Genomic DNA, 8028 nt, shown 5'->3' on the forward strand with positions numbered 1-8028 from the left:
ACCCCAACAGAATTCACTTGCATTTCTATGGACAAGAATTGTCTGCATGTAAAAGTAATGAAAGGTGTAGACCCCAAAGAACCAGATACCCCGGGTGGGTGTGTCAGACAGGACACCTATGTATCTTTTTTGCCTGTTTAAAAGTCTCTCACAATTTTCCTGACACCACTACACCCTATTTTATCTTCTTCCTAGCACTTGTCAGCACCTGAACTTATTCACCTGTTTCTTGTCTTTCTCACTTCTACCATGTTTGAAACAAGTATCTTGAGGGCAGAAGTTCTGTTTTGTTCACTGTGGTATCCCCAGCATCTAGAAGAGTCTCTGGCACATAGCAAGTGCTCAGTAAGTGTTGACTCCCATTCCAGTGCTCAGGGCGATTTGTATTTTAGGGGAGGGCACAGAAGGGGTCACTGTTAACCTAAAGGAATACATTCTGGCGGTTGACGGGGAGGGGCATTTGGGGAAGGAAGAGGGGAAGGTTTCATCACCTCTCAGATTAGGGGCTCCCTGCGCACCCACAGGAGCCCTGGTGGTGAAGTGGTTAAGAGCTCAGCTGCTAACCAAAAAGTTGGCAGTTTGAATCCCTCAGTTACTCGTTGGAAACCCTATAGAGCAGTTCTACTCTGTCCTATGGAGTCAGTATGAGTCAGAATTGACCGGACAGCAATCGGTTTGGTTTTGGTTGGCCCACCTACAGGGTTGCACAACTCTTTGGTATCCCAAGCCCTGAAGGTCCAAGCAGACCTGACTCTCCTGAGGAGGGGGTGGGGGTGGGCAGGGAAGGTGTTCTCTGGTTGAGGCCACTGGGTGCTACCACCTCCAGCAGGTCAGAGAGCACTAAGGGGGTGATGAGATTCCTCCCCCAAACTCACACCTTCTAAGCCTGTCCCCTGGACTTCAGGGTTGGCTCACAGGAAGTGGCTCTCAGGCCCTGTCTTTCAGCCCCTTTGTACAGAGTGAGGCAGCAACTGCCCAAGTCACACAGCAAGTCAGTAGCCCAGCCAGAGCCAGAACCTTGGTCTACTGCCTCACCCTTCTGCCGCCTTTCTCTAGGAGTTGCCATTTCAAGGCTTCTGAGGAGCCTGGAGATGGGGGCGCATGGGATATTGGCAGGGTACGGGTGCTCTTATGACTCCCGGAAGTTCCTTGCAGACTGGCGCCCTCGTGGCGCTGAGGTCTTCTAGTCCCTGGATGGAGCTGGCGCGTGGGTAAGGCTGAGGTTAGAATGAGGAGGCTGAAGGGAAGAGGAGAAGGTGCTAAGGGAGTTGGGCTCTGGGTCCCGCCGAGCCGGGGAGGAGGACGGGGGCGAGAGAAGAGAGATGAGTCACGAAATGACGGAATGCAGGAAGGAGGACGCAAGGGAGAAATTAATCCACGGACATTCCCTGCGCGCCTACTGTGTGCCCGGCACGACTGGGCGCTGGGGACACTGTCAGGAATACAGCAGACCCGGCTCTGCCCTTGCCGGGCTCAGGCTAACCCTGAGCCTGAGGAAGTGACCTAAACATACATACACAGGTGAAACTGCAGTTCTGGCGAATGCTGAGAAGAACGCAGTACGCTTACCAGGAAACCTTGCGATATTCGGGCTTCCCCTCGTCTGGAGCGCCAGCAAGCAGAGACATCTATAATCCTGTGCGACCATGTGGACTTGACTGCAATGTGCAGAAAATACAGAAGGGCGTGTACACAGACATGCCAGGGTGGTGCAGATATGCAAGAATTAAAGCCAACAGGAATAATAAATGCATGCGTGCAAAATGAACGTATGCCCCCGAATGAAAGCATATTGAAGTAATAGTCTTTGGTCTCTCGGTCTTTCAGATTCTCCAGCACACCGCGAGCGCCCTCTGCCGTCGCTCACGCACCTAGTTTCCGCTCTTCCTTGTCTCATCTCGCCCCGCCCCTTCGAGCAAGCGCTAGATGGCGTATGAAGCTCCTCCCCACGCCGGGAGAAGAACAAGGCATAGGAACGAGGCACTTACTCTTTGCTACACATGCGCACACGATGGAGATTCCGAGAGGTTTGCTTGGGTGAGACCGCTTGCAGACGCTGGTACAAGTAGTCAGGATGGCCGAGCGGTCTAAGGCGCTGCGTTCAGGTCGCAGTCTCCCCTGGAGGCATGGGTTCGAATCCCACTTCTGACAACGCTTCCGTTTTGCTTTTAGCTAACCCCTGAAGGTAACTTGATATTTACCGACTTTTTATATTTTTCTTTTAATCTATTTACAAATCCAGTACCGTATTTTCTTCTCAACATATATTTTTACTTTGAATTGGAGAAAGAAAGTCCTGCTGTGCTCCAGAGCCTGTCTCAGTGTAGTGAAAGCTACAAAGGGGAATGCGAAGGGCAAAACGAGGATTGTCAGAAGTGGGATTCGAACCCACGCCTCCAGGGGAGACTGCGACCTGAACGCAGCGCCTTAGACCGCTCGGCCATCCTGACTTTCCGCCTGTTCGATTGTGCAGCTTGCTGTAGTTATAGAGCAACGCGAGGGGGTTCACGCCTCCTAAGACAGCAGTTGCAGAATCCAAATAGCTCCAAATTCAGCCACCCAACCTGGGTCAATCCACAACTAAAAACCATCTGTGCTGCAAGACTTACCACTGTTCTTCAGTTGGCTCAGTCTCTTCATTAAATACTTACGTTTAAAATGGAAACTGTAGCTTGAGCAGAAATGGAAAACCAGTTTCCCTTGCTCTCAATATAATAACCATAAAAATGAATACGGTACAAACGAAACCATATTATTAAATTCTAGCTAACTGCCAAGACTCTGAGTCTGTAGTAGTGGGACAGTTGATTCTCGTTATTCGCGGATTCCATATTTACGACTTCCTCTACTCGCTAAAATTTGTTTGTTAACTCCAAAATCTATACTCCTTCAGGCGCTTCCCAGGTCATTCGTGGACACGTTGTAAGGGCAAATACAAATTAGAAAAAAGGGAAAGCGAGAGAGGCTTAATCATCTCTGTTGAAAAAAAAGGAAGACGCCCCCCTCTTTTCTTAGAGCATTTATTTTTAGAAAGCTTCTAATTTTAAGTTCTTTCTCTGCCTCTTTGAAATGTATGTAAATATTTTTACAACCGAAATAATCCTCTGGCCAATTTTACAACCCAAGAATGTGTCTTCAAGGTCCTGGAAGCCATCTTTTTGAAATGTAATCAACCAAGGAAGATCGCATCCCTAGCTATAAATTATATATATTATCAGCCAGATAATCCAGGAATATCTCTCTTCTCAAGGTCCTTAATTTAATCACATCAGCAAAATTGCCTTTACCTTGTGAAGTAACATATTTACAGACCCGAGGATTAGGATATGGACATCTTTAGGGGGAAGGGATATTGTTCGTCTACCACAATCCCCCAAAGTTCAATTTGGTTGGAAAGACCCCATTCTGGAATGAGTTTCTGTGATAACTTTGGTTTGATGAAACCAACTCTCCCCACAATTTCCCTGTTCATTTTCCTCAAAACTGCTGTGGGTCGCCAGCCCTCTCTTCATCAGAAACTTCACCAGTGGCTTCCTCAAGGCCTAGGCGAAGCCAAGCCTTGAAAAGGGTTGGTAAGAAGAACCCCTGGGTCTGAACCCCTGCTGTGTGACCGTGGGTCTCTCTTTTCATGTCTCTAAGCCTTAGTTTGCTGTACAGGGCCAGGGGAACTGTAAAGCCATTCATCAGGCTTCTTTGGGTGCACAGGACAGAAACTCAGCTCACGCTGGTTTTGGTAAAGAGGGGGATTTGTTGGCTCATGGAGGGAGAGGCGGGAGGCAGGCTGCTTGGCCTCAGTCACCAACAACTCCCTGTGTTTTTCCTCTAAGCTTTTTCAACAACTGTAATCAATGGATTATTTAGGTAATTCTTTGTTTAATGGCAGCCTCTCAACACCACCACTACCATGTAGCCACTCTGTGGTTCGGTGGTTTAGCTGAAACCCTAGGGCCTCGTACATAGTAGGGCTCTGTCCATAGTTGTTGCATGATGAAAGGAATTAAAAAAAAAAAAAAAAAAAACCCGAAATGCCAATTTAGAAAAAAAAAAGTTACATATCATGGAGAAATCTCATATATTATTAAGTGAAAAAAATTAGGTACAAACTTGAGCTTGAGGACTTAAATTTACTCTTTTTTTTTATTATGGTAAAATATAGATAATAAAAATTCTGCCATTTTAACTATTTTTAAGTATACAATTCACACTGACATTTGCTACATTCACCATGTTCTGCAGCCATCACCACTATTTCCAAAAGCTTTTCATCACCCCAAACAGAAACCTTTTACTCCTTAAACAATAACTCCCACTCCCCCATCCTAGTCCCTGGTAACCAGTAACAAGCATTTGCCTAGTCCAGATATTTTATATAAATGGGATCCTACAATTTTGTCCTTTTGTGTGATTTATTTCACTTAATATAATGTTTTGGAAGTTCATCCATGTAGGAGCATGTATCAGAATTTCATTTCTCTTTATGGCTCAATAATATTCCATTGTATGTATTGAATTTACACTTTATTTTTTTCTAAACTTTATTTATTTTGTTGTTGTTGAGAATATACACAGCAAAACATACACCAACAGTTTCTACATGTACGATTTAGTGACACTGATTACATTCTTTGAGTTGTACAACCTTTCTCACTCTCCTTTACTGAGTTGTTCCTCACTCATTAGCATAAACTCACTGTCCCCTAACTTTCCTACCTAATCTTTCGAGTTGCTGTTGTCAATTTGATCCCATATAGATAATTTTTAGAAGAGCACAATGCTCAAGACAGATCTTTTTTACTGGTTAAGTTAAACTATCATTCGGTTTTTAGATGACTTCAGGGGATATTTTTGGTTTAAATTTTAAAGATTATCTCAAGACAATAGTTTCAGGGGTTCATCCACTCTCCATGACTCCAGAAAGTCTAGAGTCCGTGCGAATTTAAAATCATGTTATGCATTTTCCCCCTTTTGATCAGTATTCTTCTATGGAATTTTTTATCAAAATGTTCAGTAATGGTAGCCGGGCACTATTTGGTTCATCGGGTCTCATAGCAAAAGAGGTAGTTGTTCATGGAGGCGATTATCCACACATTTCATATTCTCCTCCTGTTCCTGACTGTCCTTTTTCCTCTGTTGCTCCAGGTGAATAAAGACCAATTGTTGTACCTTGAATGGCCGCTAGCAAGCTTTTAAAACCACCAGGTACTACGTAATGAACTAGGAAGTAGAACAGAAGCACTACAGATGTTATTAGACCAATTAACTGGGATGTCCCAAGAAAACATAACCCTAAGCCTCCAAACCAAGGAACCAAGTCCCACAAGGTGTTTGGTTGTACATAAGCAGCCTTAGCAGCTACTCTTTTATTTATTTATTTTTGTCATCTTTGAAAATATATCTGTCACACAACTTCTGCCAATTCAACTTTTTGCAGGTGTACAACTTATTGACAGCAATTACAATAATCGTCTGTGCAATTCTCAATAAAGTAGGTATACAAAGGAAATTCCTCAACATAATAAAGGGCATCTATATAAAACCCTGGTGGCATAGTGGTTAAATGCCACAGCTGCTAACCAACAGGTCGGCAGTTCACATCCACCAGGTGCTCCTTAGAAACTCTATGGGGCAGTTCTACTCTGTCCTATACGGTTGCCATGAGTTGGAATCAATTCAACGGTGATGGGTTTGTTTGTTTTTTTAAATACAAAACCAACAGCCAACATTATTCTTAATGGAGAGAGGCTGAAAACATTCCCCTTGAGAACAAACAAGACAGGGATGACTTTTATCACTACTCCTATTTAACATTGTGCCGGAAGTCCTAGCTAGAGCAAGAAGGCAAGAAAAAGAAATAAAGGGCATCCAAATTGGTAATGAAGAAGTAAAACTGTCCCTATTTGTGGATGATATGATATATACATACAAAACCCAAAAGACTCCTTGAGAAAACTACTGGAACTAATAGTAAGATTCAGCAGAGTAGCAGGATACAAGATAAACATACAAAAATCAATCGGATTCCTATACACCAATAAAGAGAATGATGAAGAGGAAATCAGGAAAACAATACCATTTATAATAGCCCCTAAAAAAATAAAATACTTAGGAATAAATCTGACCAGGATCTAAAAGACCTATACAAAAAAACCTACGAAACACTACTACAAGAAACCAAAAGAGATCTACATAAATGGAAAAGCATACATGCTCATGGATAGGTAGGCTCAACATCGTGAAAATGTCAATTTTACCCAAAGCAATCTACAAATACAATGCAATCTCGATCCAAATAACAACAGCATTCTTTAAAGAGATGGAAAAACTAATCATTAACTTTATATGGAAAGGGAAGAGGCCCTGGATAAGTAAAGCACTAATGAAGAAGAATAAAGTAGGAGGACTCACACTACCTGACCTCAGAACCTACTATACAGCTACAGTAGTCAAAACAGCCTGGTACTGGTACAACGACAGATACACTGACCAATGGAACAGAATTGAGAACCCAGATGTAAATCCATCCACCAATGGTCATCTGATCTTCAACAAGGGCCCAAATGGGGAAAAGACAGTCTTTTTAACAAATGGTGCTGGCCAAACTGGATGTCCGTCTGCAAAAAAATGCAACTGGACCCATACTTCACACTGTATATAAAAACTAATTCAAAATTGATCAAAGACCCAAATACAAAACCCAAAACTATAAAGATCATAGAAGAAAAAATAGGATCAACGATAGAGGCCCTAATACACAGCATTAACAGGATACAAACCATAACTAACAACACACAAACTCCAGAATATAAGCTAGGTAACTGGGATCTTCTAAAAATTAAACACGTATGCTCATCAAAAGACTTCACCAAAAGACAACCTATAGACTGGGAAAAAATATTTGGCTATGACAAATCCGACAAAGGTCTAATCTCTAAAATCTACAGGAAAATTCAACACCTCTACAACAAAAAGACAAATAATCCAATTTAAAAATGGGCAAAGGAAATGAACAGACACTTCACCAAAGAGGATATTCAAGCAGCTAACAGACACATGAGGAAATGCTTGCGATCACTAGCCATTAAACAAACAAAAAAAAAAACCAAACCCGTTGCCATCAAGTCGATTCCAACTCATAGTGACCCTATATGACGGAGTAGAACTGCCCCATAGAGTTTCCAAGAAGTGCCTGGTGGGTTTGAACTGCCAACCTTTTGGTTAGCAGTGGTAGCTCTTAACCACTACACCACCAAGGTTTCCACTAGCTGTTAGAAAAAGGCAAATCAAAACCACAATGAGATACCATCTCACCCCGACATTACTGGCACGAATGAAAAAAACAGAAAATAACAAATGTTGGAGAGGCTGCAGGGAGATTGAGACTCTTACGCACTGCTGGTGGGCATGTAAAATGGTACAACCATTTCAGAAAACGATATGGCACTCCCTTAGAAAGCTAGAAATAGATGTAAATCCATCCACCAATGGTCTGATCCAGCAATCCCATTCCTAGGAATATATCCTAGAGAAATAAGCGCCATCACACTAGTAGACATATGCACACCCATGTTCATTGCAGCATTGTTCACAATAGCAAAAAGATGGAAACAACCTAGATGCCCGTCAAAAAATGCATGGATAAACGAACTATGGTACATACAAACAATGGAGTACTACGCAATGATGAAGAACAATGATGAATCTGCGAAGCATCTCACAACATGGATGAATCTGGAGGGCATTATGCTGAGCAGAATAAGTCACAATCACAAAAGGACAAATATTGTATGAGACCACTACTATAAAAACTCATGAGACTTCCAGCAACATGGCACTCTAGGAAGAAGTACCACGCCGTCCCTCCACAGCAAAGATCCGAAAAACTAAGCCAAACAGAGAAAACAGCAATCCTGAAATCCTAAACATCAAATGAAGAGATAAAGAACTCAGCCAACCACCAAATGGAATAAGAAACTGACAGAGAACAGAGAGCGAGGAGACATACATGGAGAGGTCCCCTATCAGCTAATG

The 8028-nt window shown here is 42.8% G+C and overlaps 2 non-coding genes across 2 annotated transcripts; one reads left to right on the forward strand and one right to left on the reverse strand.

Moving 5' to 3' along the window:
* Nucleotides 1-2068: 2068 nt before the first annotated feature.
* On the forward strand, nt 2069-2151 carry TRNAL-CAG (transfer RNA leucine (anticodon CAG)). Its single transcript has one exon. It is a non-coding gene; the product is annotated as a tRNA-Leu (tRNA).
* A 216-nt stretch (nt 2152-2367) lies between these two features.
* On the reverse strand, nt 2368-2450 carry TRNAL-CAG (transfer RNA leucine (anticodon CAG)). Its single transcript has one exon. It is a non-coding gene; the product is annotated as a tRNA-Leu (tRNA).
* Nucleotides 2451-8028: the final 5578 nt, after the last annotated feature.

This window comes from Trichechus manatus, unplaced genomic scaffold (assembly GCF_000243295.1).
Source record: "Trichechus manatus latirostris isolate Lorelei unplaced genomic scaffold, TriManLat1.0 scaffold00014, whole genome shotgun sequence".
Lineage (NCBI taxonomy): Eukaryota > Metazoa > Chordata > Mammalia > Sirenia > Trichechidae > Trichechus > Trichechus manatus.